The 16738-nt window shown below is 38.8% G+C and overlaps 1 pseudogene; it reads right to left on the bottom strand.

Annotated features, from left to right (window-relative positions):
* Positions 1-3585: 3585 nt before the first annotated feature.
* LOC124461314 lies at positions 3586-8714 on the bottom strand (annotated as a pseudogene).
* Positions 8715-16738: the final 8024 nt, after the last annotated feature.

Raw genomic sequence — 16738 nt, 5'->3', positions numbered from 1 at the left:
CCCCAAAGGATTTATTGTGACAATGCCACCAACTTTGTCGGAGCATGTTCGCAACTTGAAGGCAAACGGCAATTCTGTTCAGAACTCAATGCAAAAAATCTGGAGGAATTTACCCGAAATGCCGGCTTTGAATTCAATTTCATTCCACCACGTGGTCCCCATTTTGGAGGCTTATGGGAAGCCGCAGTAAAGTCAATGAAGACTCAGCTCATCAAAAATTTTACCTCTTCTCATTTGACGTATGAAGAGCTTCAATCGATTGCAATTGAAGTGGGGGCGATATTGAATAGGCGATATTCCCATCCGATCCCTGAACCGGTAGTAAATGACTCAAAACTTTCTTATCTATCTCGTTGGCAAAGGGTGACCTATCTCAAGCAACGCTTCTGGGAACTCTGGAAGCGCGACTATGTACATCAATTACAAGAACGCTCTAAGTGGTTGCATCCCGAAATCAACATAGCAAGGGATCAATTAGTTTTCATCTATTAGGACAATCTTTCACCGCAATGCTGAAGAAATTATTTTTCGCCCAATCTGCAAACTTGCTCTATTGCGTTTAAGAGATGACGTTATGTAAATTGAAGGAGTCATACTTCATCGTTCAATTGGGGGAGTATGTTGGAGGAGACGTCATCGTTAACTTAGATTTGCATATATTAAAATTTCTTATATTATTTGTTTAAGATTATCGGAATTTCTACCACTGTATTTACATTAACATGTTCTAAAAGCTTCTGTTACATGGCTCACGAAGAGCTTCTAACTCATGAAAACGAAATATAACCAGAGGGCCGGGGCTAACTTCGACCGCGTCAAAGTTTGTATACCCTTGCAACTTTTTTGGTAACTTTTTCCTTACCTATAGCCATCAAAGTGGAAAAACGTTTAAGCTAAAAGAGCTAATGTGTCCGAAAGAACGGCCTACAATCTTAGCATAGGAAATAACGAAGATATTGATCAAAGTCACTGTTTTCCACCGATCGTTCCTATGGGAGCTATATGATATAGCTACCCGATCCTTATCAAATTTGGCACAGTCATTAACAAATATATTAAACTAACAAATGTTTAATTTGAAAGCAATCGCGGGAAAAGTAACGAAGTTATTGACAAAAGTCACTGTTTTCGAAAGATCGTTCCTATGGGAGCTATATGATATAATCACCCGATCTTGATCAAATTTTGCATAGTCGTTTATATGTATAAATAACTTAACAATATTAAATTTCATGACAATAGTTTAGAAAATAACGAAGTTATTAAGAAAAGTCACTGTTCGTGACTTTGCCATTTGTATGGGAGCTATATGATATAGTGATCCGATCCGGCTGAATCCGAGCTGATACATGCAAAATTTCAGCTCTTTAGCTCTTACGGTCTAGGAAGAGTTTGCGTTGATCCAGACGGACGGACGGACGGACGGACGGACGGACGGACGGACATGGCTACTTGAACTCGTCTCGTCGTGCTGATCAAGAATATATATACTTTATATGGTCGGAGATGCTTCCTTCTATGCGTTGCACACTTTTGACCAAAATTAATATACCCTTTTTGCAAGGGTATAAAAATGACTTCTTTCTGGAATTCGAAGAGGAGAAGACTTACTTTTCCTTACTCCACTCCACATGCTATTGAGCATTGGAGTTTTGTACCATCTGCAACTGGGCAGATCAAACAATTGTATTTATTGAATCATTTAATAATTTGCTGGGAATATTTAATATATAACTATTTATGTATCTATGTATGTATGTATATACCTATATATGTAGGTGTAATTTTGGGTGTATGTGTTGGTATTATGCTTGGTAATAAATTACATATTATATTTGTATTTAGTTTATTTTTTATTCTTATTTTGTGTTTTTTAAGTTTTTGTAGTAATGCTGGAGGAAAAATGGGAGAGCGAGGGGTGCTGCTTAAATAACTAATGGAACATTTTTTTTTTTAGCATTTTTGTATGTATATAGCTAAGTTAATTGCAGATGAAATTGTTAATTTTTTCAATTGTTTGTTTTTTTCCGCCAAGAAACATAAACGAAACAGATATTTTTTTTGTTTCGGTATTAAATACCGTTTCGATTGGGTGGATATGTCTCTGTGTGTTTTTCGTTGTTTGTATGTATGTATGTAAGTGTGTCTGTGTGTGCAACGAACAAGAACTTAAAAATTAGTTAGGCGGATTCTTAGTATATAACATTTATTATATAGAGATAAAAAACATAAACTGGCTTTTCTTTGGTTCGTTAATAACTTTAACGCTCAAGTGAAAATAGAGAGAGAGAGAGGGATATAGTGGGAAACAGAGAAAGAGATAGAGCAGGGTTGATTTTGCAGAGAGAGAATTATGAAATATTTGATAAGAATTAAAGTTGAAGATGATTTTCATTGCGATTATAAATTATATTTGAATCATATCGTATCTATATATATATATATATGTCGGATAGTGTTGATTAAGTGACTAATAAGTCAAAGCCTACTAGTTAGTTCCAATAGATTGACAGGTGTGTCAGTTGAAGCCCTGGTTGAGCATCTAAGCAACCTTAGCAACTAATGTTGAGAGCTGTCTTTAGGTCAGGTCCTATATAAAAGGGGGCTTCGGGCTAGAAAGCTCAGTCAAGAACCTCCCCGGGAACTAGCCATACAGTAAATAGTACAAGTGAAATTCAAAAGTCTAGAGTGAATATTATAAATTAACACCATCACATCCTGCATTTTCAGAGGAACAATGGCGCATAATTCTACAGATGCAAAACCAAAACGTCGTCACCTTGCCAAAATTTTTCCTGATAATGCTGACGCCAATGCTTTGCATCACGGATGTAATATTAACGGAGCAGCCCCTTGAAGGAAGCAAATTAATCATGGCGTTAAGCGAGGCTATGGAAGGCAGTGCTTCCCAGTGGCTAACCCAAATTTCATATGCCAACGTTAAGTGGCACGAGTTCATGGAACTATTTCTTCACCGTTATAAAAACAACGACGATTGTCAGCGGTATTGTGTCATTTCTGTGGGAAACCAGGACACAAAATCGTTGACTGCAGAAAAAAAAAATGCATCAAAAACCCGGTGCGACGCCGCAGCGAGATAAGCCGTTAGTTACCTGTTTTAAGTGTGGCCAACCTGGGCACTTTGCAAATCAATGTTCAAAAGATGCATCAACAAACCAACGGGATTGTTTCAACAGAAGACCGTGAACCAGAACTATGATTAGAGAAAGAAAACATTAGCTGTAAGTTGTCTGGAAAACGTTTTAACAATATTATTATGTTCAAAGGCATTGGCGACGTTGGTATATACAGCACATTGCAGATTTTAAGCCAGGTTATTATAAAAGAAAACTCACTTCAAATATATATAATATATATATGCTAAATCTAACACATACTAAATTAGTATTTGGCTAGAAGTATAAGTAGTTTATCTAGTTTTCTCTAATTATTCCTTTTTTTTATTAGTTTTTTTTTTGCTAATTATTCCACTTACTGGGACTGTGTGTGTGTGTGTGTATTTGTGGTTGCTAATAATACTTAAAGTTTTAATAAAAAGGAGTTTTTTTTCATTTTATTTGCTTCGTATCTTTCTATGTACATAAGAAATGCTTCTAGTTTTGATTAGTATTGGGAGAACCAGGGAAAGAACTAATAGAATGCCAGTTTTTAGTCCCTCTCCTCGTATTTGGGCACAAAGGAACCCAAGCCGACCATTTGGGCACACTGACTGCTGTTATAGAGTGACATCTTGAGACGTTTGCATTTAGCACGTCGATTCTTGAACCAGAACTGCACAATCTTGCTCTCCAGGCGGGGGAATTTTTGCCTAAAAAGATGCCAAACAAAAAAGAAAGGACAAGAAATTCGTTAGATAAGGGTCTTAACTAGATTGGGTGCTCGTTGAAGCTCACCTGTAGGGCATGGTGTTCAAGTCCTCGGTGTATTTGAGTATCAAATTGTGCGACGGATGCGTGTTCATGGCAAACCATTGCTCCAATTTGGGCACTTCGGTGACCGGATCGATGAAAGTGCGATTCCTTTTGCGACGCTCCTCATTCGAGATGCTCGAGAGATTGAGCCCGGCCCCGGTTAGAGCATTCGGTTGCATACCAGCAGCAGCTGCTGCAGCAGCCGCCGCCGCAGCGGCATGATGATTAGCTGCCGTGTGTCCTGCTGCTTCTGCCGCCTGGACATATAATGGCTCATGTACATGAAGGATTGCGAGAACATCGAATTGGGTACCATGGGAAAGGGCAATTGTTGATCCTTGTGCGAGGCAGCCACCAAATTACCATCCATTGCCGGCGAGGGTGAACGAAAATCGTCCAAATGACTGGCATCGTTCTCATTGTCATTGTCCTCCAAGTCATCGTCATCCATATCCAAATCATCTTCCTCCGCTTTGGGTGTGCTGCGGCATTTCGGGGTGGTCAACTCATTCTCATTATTCTTGTGATTGAGAGCCGAATCATCGGGTAATTGCTCATGATCCTGCTCGTTATGTCCACCTTCCGTATGCTCCTTGGAAATGTCATCCTTGTGCTCATCATTGGATTTCTCCTGCTGCTGTTGCTGCTGCTGTTGGGGTTCGTCCTCACGCAAATTGCCATTGATCACATCGCTAAACTCACTCTTAGCTCTTGTGGGTGCTGTGGCCTCATCGTCATCGTGCACCTCATCGCCGTCCAGTGAGAGCGGCAATTGACCGATTCACAGGCGCATCCTCATCCATATCATCGGAATGCGTGACATGGTATCAATATCTTCTGATTTCAAGCTCATAAGACTCTTGAGATAATCATGCGACATGCCCGACAGATTGCCCATGCTCATGCTGGGCTGGCTACCAGCACTCGAGCTGGAGTTCTGTTCCAATTGGGCTCCATGATGCTGACTCAGATAACCATTCATGTCCGCGTGTCCCAGGGCACTCATGGTCGTGGTCACATTGCCCCTCATCTCGGCCCGTTTCTGGGCTGCGCGAGCATTCTTAAACCAGTAGACCACATTATTGACATCCAAAGGCTTGCGACCTCGCCGCGACTGCAAGGCATTCAATTGCACCACATACGTCTGAATCTGCTGGCGTGATGGATGGGGATTCTTTTGGAACCATTTCTGAAATTTGGGCAACTCCATTTCCGGATCGAAACTGGTTCACATGAGAGTCTTCTGATTGGCATTCTGAGGCGGAGCATGTGAACCTCCATGATGATGATGATGATGCATCGATGGATGCATGGCCGGATGCATAGATGGATGTACAATCATCCCAGAATGATGACTGGGACCAGCAGCCACACCCCCTGCCCCACCCTGTCCAGCGCTGCCACCACTGCCTCATTGGCCAGCAACACTCCCACAGGAAAATCGACCATTTCATTGGGTCCTGCACCCACCAGAACTGAAGACGGCGCTGTCATGAAGGGCAACATTTTATGGGTCATGGCTATGGCCTGGGGAGAGAGTTGATTCGACCACCATTGATCGAACTTGCGACGCAAATCATAAGTTATATATCCCCACCGGGCATGGCATATGTATTCTGATGCGAACTACGACAAATCTGCGAGAGCATTACCTACAAAGATAGGGAAAGACACATGGAAGAGCATTACAAGAGGATCAAAAAGGGGGATAAGTTGCAATTTTAAAGACTTTCTATTGTGATTTTGCCTGACAAAGTAAAGACAAAGTCTTACTAAGTATACGTAAATATGGAACGGAATTCGAAAATAAAACTTATAGAGATTTTTCAAGTTTTAAATTAATTTTTAATTCTCAAGGACAGTTTTTAACAAGAGGCTTAGAAATTAGCTCCTTGAACTTCTAAAACGATTTCTGATTTACAAAATTCTGCCAAGACAAAACTTAAGCTTAGGCTGTAAATAAAAGTTAAAACTTTTGAAAATTCTTCTAATTTATTTTATGGGTATCGAAACTTTATCTTTCATTTGGTTGTTTTGCAACAATGTTATAAGCCCTGTTGGACTGAAAAGACCTTCAGCTCAATGGTAACACAGACTAAACGGTCGTCATAAAAATCACGCCAGGAATAAAGTCGAGTCGGATAAGAGCCCTCAAGTGCTGGGATTTACTTAGACAAAAATGGATAGGTAACCGATAGATAGATATCATATGGCAACAGCTAGATAGATAATGCTTACATAACAGACAGAAAACCCCTTTCCCACCGCCCCTCTCCACCCAAACCAACTGATATTAACTGACGCTTTGCTACTTTGCCACTCCGTGCTGTCCGAGTGGAATTTAACAAATAGTGAAACAGACTACAGAAATAGAATTTGTGTTCGTGGTATATACAGATACAGATACAGATAGATATTTCCAATTCACTCGGGGCCCCAATATTACGGCTACCGATGAATTAAATGCTCAAAAAAAGATATGGCTTTCTGCTCTATTCCACACTAGTCCACCAATACTCTCTCTCTCTCTCTCCTTCGCCTGCTCCTGCTAGCTTTACTTTGCTCGTCACCCAAATACGTGAGCTTCTGCTCATGGACATAGAATAGAGAATGTCTCTATGAGTTGGCTGGTCGGTTGGTTGGTATTTGCTATCAGCTAAGGAGGCGCCCCAAATCACTTAAGCTATTATTAAATTTATTTTCCTATCGCGTATTTGTAATGTTCTATGTCTACCTTTACCTAGATGGATACTAGGTCTTCACCACACACACACACACATATATAGACACCCACACACACACACACTTAACTATTGAGAATTATGGAAAATGCTTATCATGTGATTAGAGAGGGAGAAAGCACCAGAGAGGAAGTGAGAGGGAAAAAGAGACTGCTTTGCTAATATTAATCAGGGCCAATAAAACTCTAGTCACAATATCAATTGAAGGGTATTTCGGGCCCTGATTTATGTTTGAAGATGATAGTGAACTAGGGTGATTTATGATCCAAATGCAATGATATCGTAATGAATCGTAAGCAAAAGCACGAGGAGAAGCCGCTGACTAGCCTGGGTTCCCCTCACCACCATCACACACACATAGTCCAATGTGGGTCATGTGAGTGCAATAACGAAAGGAACACCACACGATCATGATGGGCTAAGTCGTAATAAACCAATGGAAGGTAAGTAAACCTTAAATTTGCCAAAATTAACTTTACCTTTTTTGCAATCTTCATTAAAATTGAAATTTAATGAAATATGCCTTAAGATTATCTGTAGTAGATAGAAGCCTCCCATTCAAGTGATAGAGACTTACTCTATCTTATGTTGGGTAGTCAAAAAGAGCCCAGGGAGACAGTCGAACAGTAAAGAGAGAGAAATGGAGAGACCACTTTATAAACAGTAAATAAATATAAGTGAAAAGACTTTGGTATTAGGTAGATAATGTGTCTAAGACAAGAGTTAACTAGCTTTAAGCCCATCAGACTTAAAATATAAACACATATATAGAAGAATCCGGTTATAACGACTCCGATTATAACGTCTGTCCGGATATAGCTAAAAGAAGCAATTTCAAATTCTTCATCCAAATTTTAGCTTACTAAAACGGAGACAATGACTAAATCAGTTTCAAACTAAATAATTTGTTATTAGCAGCCAACTAAAGTTGTGGATAAAGTCCTTAACAGCCTTTACAGTTTCAACAATTCTTATTAAATTGACATGATTTTTGCTAGCTTTTGAATTACAAGCACAGTGGAGTTTGACTACTACGTGGAGAATAAATCCTTGAGCCTAAATCTCAATTCCTTTGGAATAGTTTCATAAGCCTTTCAAGCTGATTTCAATAAAGTGAAATGAACAGGCAAAGAGATATAAATACAGAGTGGGAAAGTGGCATAAAGTGGAGGGATGTGATGAGGGGAGGGCAGAGAAGAGAAGCTGACGATAAGCGTAAGGCTGATTAAAAACTGAAAACTATTGCAAAAAAGGATTAGTTAAGTAAACCAAATAAATGAACTCGAACTCGCAGGATTAACAGGCAACAAATTTTTGCTTTGTAGTCATAATCAAAACATTTTCATATGCAAAGATGAAAATAGAGAAAGGGAGAAATAAGGGCGAGGTGAAGAAAGAAATACAACTTCATGTGTGTGTGTGTGTCTTTATGCCTCACTTGCCGCAAATTAGCGGTTTGAGTTTCGAGAGTTTTGGCAAAAAGTTTTTAGCTACTTTTCAAGACGACAACGGATAATATCCTAGACTCGTTCCACTCTTTTCCTTTCTCACTCTCTCTATCTATGTGTGGGTGTGCGCTTTGTTTCGTAAACCGCTTATAAATCCTTAAAGAATTTTGCCATTTCATCATGTGTCTTAGGTACTAGTTAAAAATCTCTTCACTCTACCCATCAAAGTGAAAGTTCAAAGTGAATGTCTAATTAGTTGCCAAAAACTTACCTCATCCAGGGGACATCCTGTAGAGCGGAGTACAGCATGTGATTGCAGCACAAGCAATTTAAGCAATCTATCCTTGATCTCACCCAGTGGCGAGGTCTTGGCTCTAAGGATGACAATACGCAAAGTGATCACCGATGTAAGCTCACCCAGTATATCACTAACTGGTATAGCCGGATTATCGGAGACCTGTTCCAATGGTATGGGTTTCCAATGTTTGATAATAAGAGAGCCTAAGAAGGAAATTACATTATGAATGAATCTCGAGAGTGTTATTTCAGTTGGTGGTGGTTCAGAGGTGGGTCTCTTGCCGTATTGGCCATCTCTTGGGAGTAACCCAAACGTTGTAGGGCTGTCTGAACTATTTCACTCCAGGGCGTGGCAGCGGCTATAATAAACTGTCTGTTCCAATATTGCGTCGCCTCTTCCACGGCTGGCGACTGTCAATGGTCAGGGAGGCGTGGAGGGAATGCATAGATTCCACCACACAATGCAATGGAAGTGATTTGGCTGCAAAAAAAAGGTATTATTATTATAAATCATAACAATGATGATGATTATTTTGAAAAATATGCATTTTAGAGAAAAAATCAGTTTACTAATCGGTTTAACTCAAATCACAAGTGCAAATCGTATTCCAAATTATGTACATAGATATTTAAGTAAGCAATTAAAACATATTTTTTCTACCCCATCCCCCACAAAAAAATATTTATATATATATTATAATAAATTATTGTTCATGCGGTTAGCCACAGCATTTAGTTTTAAACTGCTTAAATGGAATAATTAATAAAGGCATTTTAGACCCAAACCCAACCCCCGCTCTCCACCCAACTTCACCCATCTCCACCCTCCTCCACTCCACTAGCCATCCCTTTTACTGTTTAATTTGGTTCGTCGTTTTTTTTTGTTGCATTTAAACTAGTTTCTGTCCATTATCTACTTAAATATGATTTTTGGCAAAATATTTATTTTTTGGAACCAAATCAAAGTTGAAAATTGCAATTGCAACGAATCGGATCGTGTGAAGAAGGGGGAGGGGGGTTCTATAGTAGGCAAATAGGCTTAAAGCCCAAACCCCCGTAACATAATGGTATTATTAATTATTCCAATTATAATGAAGTAAGTAAGTCGTCTCGCCGACTTGGGTATACAATACACCAGGTGAAACAAATATTAAAAATTTCGAAAACCAAATGTATGTCTATTAAATTGTTTTAACATGCCTTATACCATATGCTATCTCGCTCACTCTACAAACACACGAGCACTCTAGCGCCGCCGCTAGCCAACGGCCAATTCTGCCGGACGGACGGACGGACAGACGGACATGGCTAGATCGACTCGGTTGTTGATCCTGATCAAGAATATATATACTTTGTGGGGTCGGAGATGCTTCCTTCTGCCTGTTACATACATTTTGGCGACTTTAATATACCATTTCACCCTATGGGTGTATGGTATAATAAGTTCAACCCAATTATATGCGATTTTTATTGTGGGTGAGCAAGTGTGAGTGTGTGTGTGTGAGTGTTGGCCATACAAATCTTTTAATTGCCATGAAAACCTCATTTGAATTGGCATTAAAAATAAATACATCAATTGTGTATGTAAGTAAAGAAAAAAGTTGAAAAACTTGAAAATAAGTTGTAATTCATTAAATAATCACAGAAAATAAAAATATTAATAAATGAATCATTGCGATATATATCTATACATATTATAAAAGGTAGATAAAGCAATACAATCGCCCATACATTTAATATTATCCACAGAAAAAAATTAAGAAATGTGTAGAATGGTTATTTTTGGACCATGTGAGAGAGTTGCTTTCACATGATTTATTGAATGCTCATCATTAAGGCCAATTGGCTTGGATTCAAACAAATTTCATATAAATCCTTACAGGATTTTACCCTTGATCATACAAATTTCTGCCTGACTTTCAGAAAACACTTTTCTGTCTTTTTATTAAATAAGTCATGAAAATTATTAACTTTTTTTCCAAAATCTTAACAAATGTTTAAAAATTCAAAGTGACAATATACATATCTAGATTTTTAATGGTTTATATTTAATAAAAAAAATACCTCTATTTATATAACAACCTTTCTTTTCTTTGTCCTCTTCAAAATGTGTTAATAATAAGTATGTAACTATGATAAGTTTATGATAAATTAATAAATTAGTAACATTGTTGATATGGCAATTGTGTGCTGTGTCTGTCAGCTGTACATGTGGCAACCCTAGTTAAGCTTATGTTGAATAAAATAGAGCTCACTCTCATCTAAGCAACCAAACGTTGTAGTTCTACAATTTTCACAAACCAACAGGTTATGGGCCTCAGTGTTAAGTGTATTCACTAAAAAATAGTGTGAAAGTATTAAGTGGTCAAGATTCGTGTATTTTTCTCGGCATAACGGACATTGCAAGAAAAATGAGTTCGATGTACAATATTGAAAAGTTGGACGACGCCAACTATAACACGTGGTGCGTACTTGTGCAAAGCGTGTTGGTACATCAAGATTTGTGGTCAGTGGTTTCAGGAGAACTTGTGGAACCCAAAATTGATGAAGCGTTGGAAACATGGAAACGTCAAAACGACAAGGCCATGGCGGTGCTGTTTTTGTCAATAAGTGCGCCGCAATTGAACTCCATAAAAAAGTGCGAAAGAGCTAGCGATTAATGGAAAGAACTAGAAAAGTTCCATCGACCAACAGGTCCAGTGAGAAAAGTGACACTGTTTAACAGTTATTAAACAAAAGAATGGCTGAAGGTGACAGCGTGCAAAAACACATATTTGAATTTTCAAACATTGTTGAAAATTTGTCGGTGATCGATGTAAGTTTGCCAGAAGAGTTTACCGTAATTTTGTTGCTTGCGAGTTTGCCCATGTCTTATGAGAACTTTGTCGTGGCCTTGGAAGCTCGTGATGAGTTGCCGAGTTTCAGTACCATAAAATGCAAGCTAGCCGAAGAAAATGAACGACGAAAGACGAACAATGAAAACGATGTTGTACAGGCATTCGCAGCATGCTCTATCGGCGGTGAGAGGGGTAAGCGACGAGACAACAAGTCAGAGCGAGACAAGCGCCGATGCTTTAAATGTGGCCAACCAGGGCATTTCGCGGCAAAATGCGCCGATGAAAGTAGAAAATGAAAACAACGCCAATGTGAGAGGCGGGCATCAATATATTAATGGCCAAAAAGGTCGGTGATTGTTTCTGTGTGAAACTAAAAATCAAGAGAGACTGTGTGTTTCTAAAGCCTCCGATGAGCTCGAAAAATGGCATATGCGATATGGTCATTTAAATATGTAAAGTTTGCGTGAGCTGCAGAACAAAGGAATGGTTCGAGGTTTGACATCAAGCATTACTGGAGAAAATCTAGACTGCATAGATTGCATGAAAAACAAGTGTCATGTAAAGCCGTTTGAAAAATCGCAAACTAGAGCTACGAAGTTGCTGGAATTGGTTCATAGTGACGTATGTGGGCCTATGAACAAGGAATCCAATGGTGGGGCCAAATATTTTATGACATTGATCGATGATTTGAGTCGATACACAACGTTGGGTGCTGTTCTGAGAAAGTTGGGATATGAGGCATGTGAAAGTGAGCCATGCCAATACACAAGATGTACACCAGATAAGACGATTGACGTAATCGCCGTATATGTTGATGACTTGCTGCTTGCGTGTTCAGACAAGGGTAAGATGTTAGCTACTAAACAGGCTATCTCTTCTGAATTCAGGTTGTCGACAAAGGACCGATTACACACTTTCTGGGTCTCGAAATCCAACGTGTTGGTGACAAAGGGGCTATACGTCTCAGCCAGAGTATGCATATCAGGAGCCTGATGAAGGAATTGGGCATGGAGATTTGCCGCACGGTATCCACCCCGTTAGAAGCTTATTTCCAGGTTAAGTGCGACAACATGACGTGCAAACGCATCGATGCTACGGAGTATCAATCCATAATAGGCTCTTTGATGTATATTGCACTATGCTCACGACCAGACATTTTGCACTCGGTGTGCAAATTATCATAGAGGAATAAAGATCCCCATGGCGAGCATCTCGCAGCAGCGAAACAAGTGCTGAGATATCTGAACCAGACGGCAGATATGGTAATAACGGACAAGAAGACCGGCGCTGCGATTACAGGCTATGCAGATGCAGATTGGGCAGGTGACTCAGCTGATAGAAAGTCCTACACTGGATACGCATTCATGTGGGGCGGCTCAGTAATCTCATGGACGTCAAGGAAGCAAAAATCTGTTACTCTAAGCAGTACCGAGGCAGAATATATGGCGCTATCCGATGCTGCAAAAGAGGCTATTTATATAAGAAAACTGATAAATGAGATGAAATTGTATTTTAAGCTTGATTGTATAACCTTACATGGCCATAATGTTGGTGCTTTAAATCTTGTAAAAACCCCTGTTTATCATGCTAGAAGCAAGCATATTGATGTAGGGTACCACCATATAAGAAACTCATTTGAAGAGAATTTGATTAAGCTGATATTCTTACTAAGACTCTATGTAAAGTTAATCATTTAATATGTACTGCGTTGCTTGGACTAAATAGGTATTATATCCCTGAATTGAGGGAAGTGTTGATATGGCAATTCTGTGCTGTGTCTGTGAGCTGTACATGTGGCAACCCTAGTTAAGCTTATGTTGAATAAAATAGAGCTCACTTTCATCTAAGCAACCAAACGTTGTAGTTCTACACTTTTCACAAACCAACAAACATAAAGTCTTATCTACATAATATGTATTTCGGAAATTGAATTATGAAATTCTAAGAATTTGAATTTTGTGCCTTCTTAAGCCACAGCAGCAGCAGCTATGGAAAGGATTAACGAATAACGTTTAAGAGCACAACCTTCAAACCCCAACCAACTCGCAGGACCAGACATTGACTCTCCACCTCTAAGCTGACAAACGATTTCCACATAGAATTATTTTTTGCTCCCCACGGGCTTAAGATTTATTAACCTGAGAATTGAAGGCAATGAAAATAATAATAATAATTCTATTCATGGTCGACGCGACGTTGAAAATACCCTGCAAGAAGTAAGAAAGTGAATGCTAACCTAATGATGCTCGTGTTTTAAATATATTGGGAAAATGTTAGAATTAATTATTAACCTACATATTTATTTCAATGGACCTGGCTTTAATAGATTAATGGATCTTTTACATAAATATCTCCAATGCAGTTAAAAGTTCTTTAAGTAGATACGGATATTTCTTACATTTTGAAGTGCAGAAAGTGCAGTTTTTTATAGTAAAAGATAGTCAGAAAAGAAATTCACATAAGGAAAAGGAACAAAATGAAACTGAAAATGTCACTAAATGTTAGTTTATAGTTAAAGCTTATATCATGAATGGAAAACGGCGAAAAACCAAGAGATTTTGAGAAGTAAAACAGCATCAACTAAAATAAATTATATAGTTTTTTGGAACTGTAAAAAAGGATCAGTTGATAAAGAATTTCTCCTACTCTATTCTCAGCCTGCTGGAAAAGGTTTTCATTATCCTAGGGTAATTTAGGTATTCTCGTTTGTCATCTAATTACAGGGTATAATAATCAAATTCTAATAATCTCACTGTCCTCATTTCTCCAGCTCTATGGTCTTATTTTTTTTTCTCTCGGCATTGCCTAAATTGAATGTTGAAAATAAATGGTTATTAGCCGAAAGGGAGGATAATAACCAGAAAAGCCACCCTTCTCCATTTACAAGCTGAAAATTCCAAGTTACTTATTATATATACATTTAGAATATATGTATGTATGAATTTTTGTAATCATTCAAGAAATTTTTTCAGGCATAAATAGTTGTCAAAGTTTTCAAAGTGTTCACATAAGAAATGAAGTAAGTAAGTCGTCTCGCCGACTTTGGTATACCATACACCAGTAAAGCAAATATGTCAAGCATTTTCACATGCTTCTTACAAGCATATCTTAGTATCTCGCTCACTCAATCATACGAGCACCTTAGCGCCCCCACCAGCCAACGGCCAACTCCGGCCTTATGGAAAAACGTTTATATGCATAACTCGACTGTTTTTTATCCGATTTTGATAAAATTTGGTATTTTGATAGATATTAGTATTAAATTTAAGTGTGCCAAATTTGATTGCATGAGGTAAAAAAATACGGGAGATACTCAAGTTTTTCAAATTACGGGGGCGGAAAAAGGGCGTGGCAAAATTTTTATACATACAAAATGTGTGCATTTACTAAGCGAATATACATACCAAATATGGTGTCTCTAGCTAGAATAGTTTTTCAGATAAACGCTTTTTTAAATTGCGGGGGCGGAAAGGGGCGTGGCAAAAATTTGAAATAAACTTGATCACTCTACATACTACACGAGTCTACATAAAAAATTTGGTGGCTCTAGCTCTTATAGTCTCCGAGATCTAGGTGTTCATACGGACAGACGGACAGACGGACAGACGGACGGACGGACGGACGGACGGACAGACGGACATGGCTAGATCGACTCGGTTGTTGATCCTGTCAAGAATATATATACTTTGTGGGGTCGGAGATGCTTCCTTCTGCCTGTTACATACATTTTGGCGACTTTAATATACCATTTCACCCTATGGGTGTATGGTATAATTAACCAATTGGCTGGCCGACTGGCTGACCAGCAGCAAATAATTTAGAAATTTTACCTTCTTGATAGGTACATCAAAACGATTTAATCCTTACATAAAACACTCGAACACACGAACACACATAGAGTGAGAGAGAGAGAGAGAGAGAGAGAGAGAGAGGAGAAAGGAAAAGGATTATACAAAAGTTTTCCGTGCAAATATTTGTAGTTTTGTTACTCGGTTTATGTGTGTGTGTGTGTTGTGTGTGGCATAAATTGTGTGATTGTTTATTTATAGGCAAAATGTTCATAATTTACTTATTAAAATCATTGAGTGATTTGGGTTTTTAATATCCTTAGACGGGGTGATGGTGGGAGAATTCAAATTGACCAGCCAAAGAAAAGGGTTGACCATTCTGGCCTGTCTGACTCCTTCCCCCAACTATTTTCGAGAGAGCGAAAAAAAAAAAATTGTGAAAAAGCAAGAGTGACCGGAAATTAAGCAATAGTCTTAGGAATTGCTACAAGTTTTCCAAATGTCTTGTCAGCTCAGCTTCTTAAAGGACTTTATTCTGCAATTTTTTTTTTTAATTCGTTTATTAAGAAAAGAACAATTAACGATAGATTTAGGTAACAACAAAGTGTAAACACCTAATTAATTAAGTAAAAATGATAAAATTAGTTTTGTATTGTCGGATTAATCTTTGGTTTGCGCAGATGCAACTTGCTCGTTGCATCGCCGATGAGAAGAGACGCCGTCTCTCAACCTATCGAGGACTTATCCTAACAATCGATACTTATTACTAACAATCGATACTATACTAACAATCGATACTTATTACTAACAATCGATACTTATTACTAACAATCGATATAATACATGAGCATTTTAACAGACTTTAAATAATTGGAATCTTACAACTCGGCCGTCCTGACGAGGAATCGACCTCGATCCAATTGTAACAACGGAGGGGGTAAATAAGAATCTTAAGTGGCTGGTGTCGCCTTTGTTTGGCTATCAGAAGTGCAATCTTAATCAGGCAACCCATAGCTTTAATTTGGAGGCTTCTAGGACACCATCATATGGTAGTTGGGTGATTTGGGAGCCCTCTACATCCCGGATAACATTATCGGTCATTGGAAGTTTTTTATGAACCACATACGGACCACGATACCGCCTGATAAGCTTTTGTTCGTGCCAGCCGAAGTATCCACATTCTTAATAACTACGAAATCCCCCTCCTCAAAACTAACGCAGGAGGTGATGCTTCGAATAATATTCCGAATTATATTCTTGGGACTTAACAATGTTACGGAAGGCTAATCTCCGGACATCTACCTCTGAGGCATCGACCTCTCCGTTCTCTCACCCAACCGTTCGGTTAGTTCATCTACTACCACACCTCGTTGTTTCAACACCGAATAGAAGTACGGAAGCGGCAAATTTGGTTGTGGAGTGGACGGAGTTATTCAATGCAAACTCTATGTTCGGCGTTGTTGGACCCAATCTGCGTGGTCCACAGGCTCCGTCAGTTTACCCAACATGGCCCAATCACACGGTTAACCCGCTCGACTTGGCGTTGGCCCGGGTGAGGCAGTGGCATTCAGCACATGAATTATATTTATTGGCCTTCAGAAATTCTTCAAACTCGGAGGAAGTAAAGCAGTACCTCGATCACTGATGAATTCGCGGGGCTTCTACTGTAATTTGCGAAATACTTGAGATTCTAAT

The sequence above is a fragment of the Drosophila willistoni genome, unplaced genomic scaffold, assembly GCF_018902025.1.
Source record: "Drosophila willistoni isolate 14030-0811.24 unplaced genomic scaffold, UCI_dwil_1.1 Seg323, whole genome shotgun sequence".
NCBI lineage: Eukaryota > Metazoa > Arthropoda > Insecta > Diptera > Drosophilidae > Drosophila > Drosophila willistoni.
Note: the sequence above shows the minus strand (reverse complement) of the source record. Positions and strands in the feature narration are given on the sequence as shown.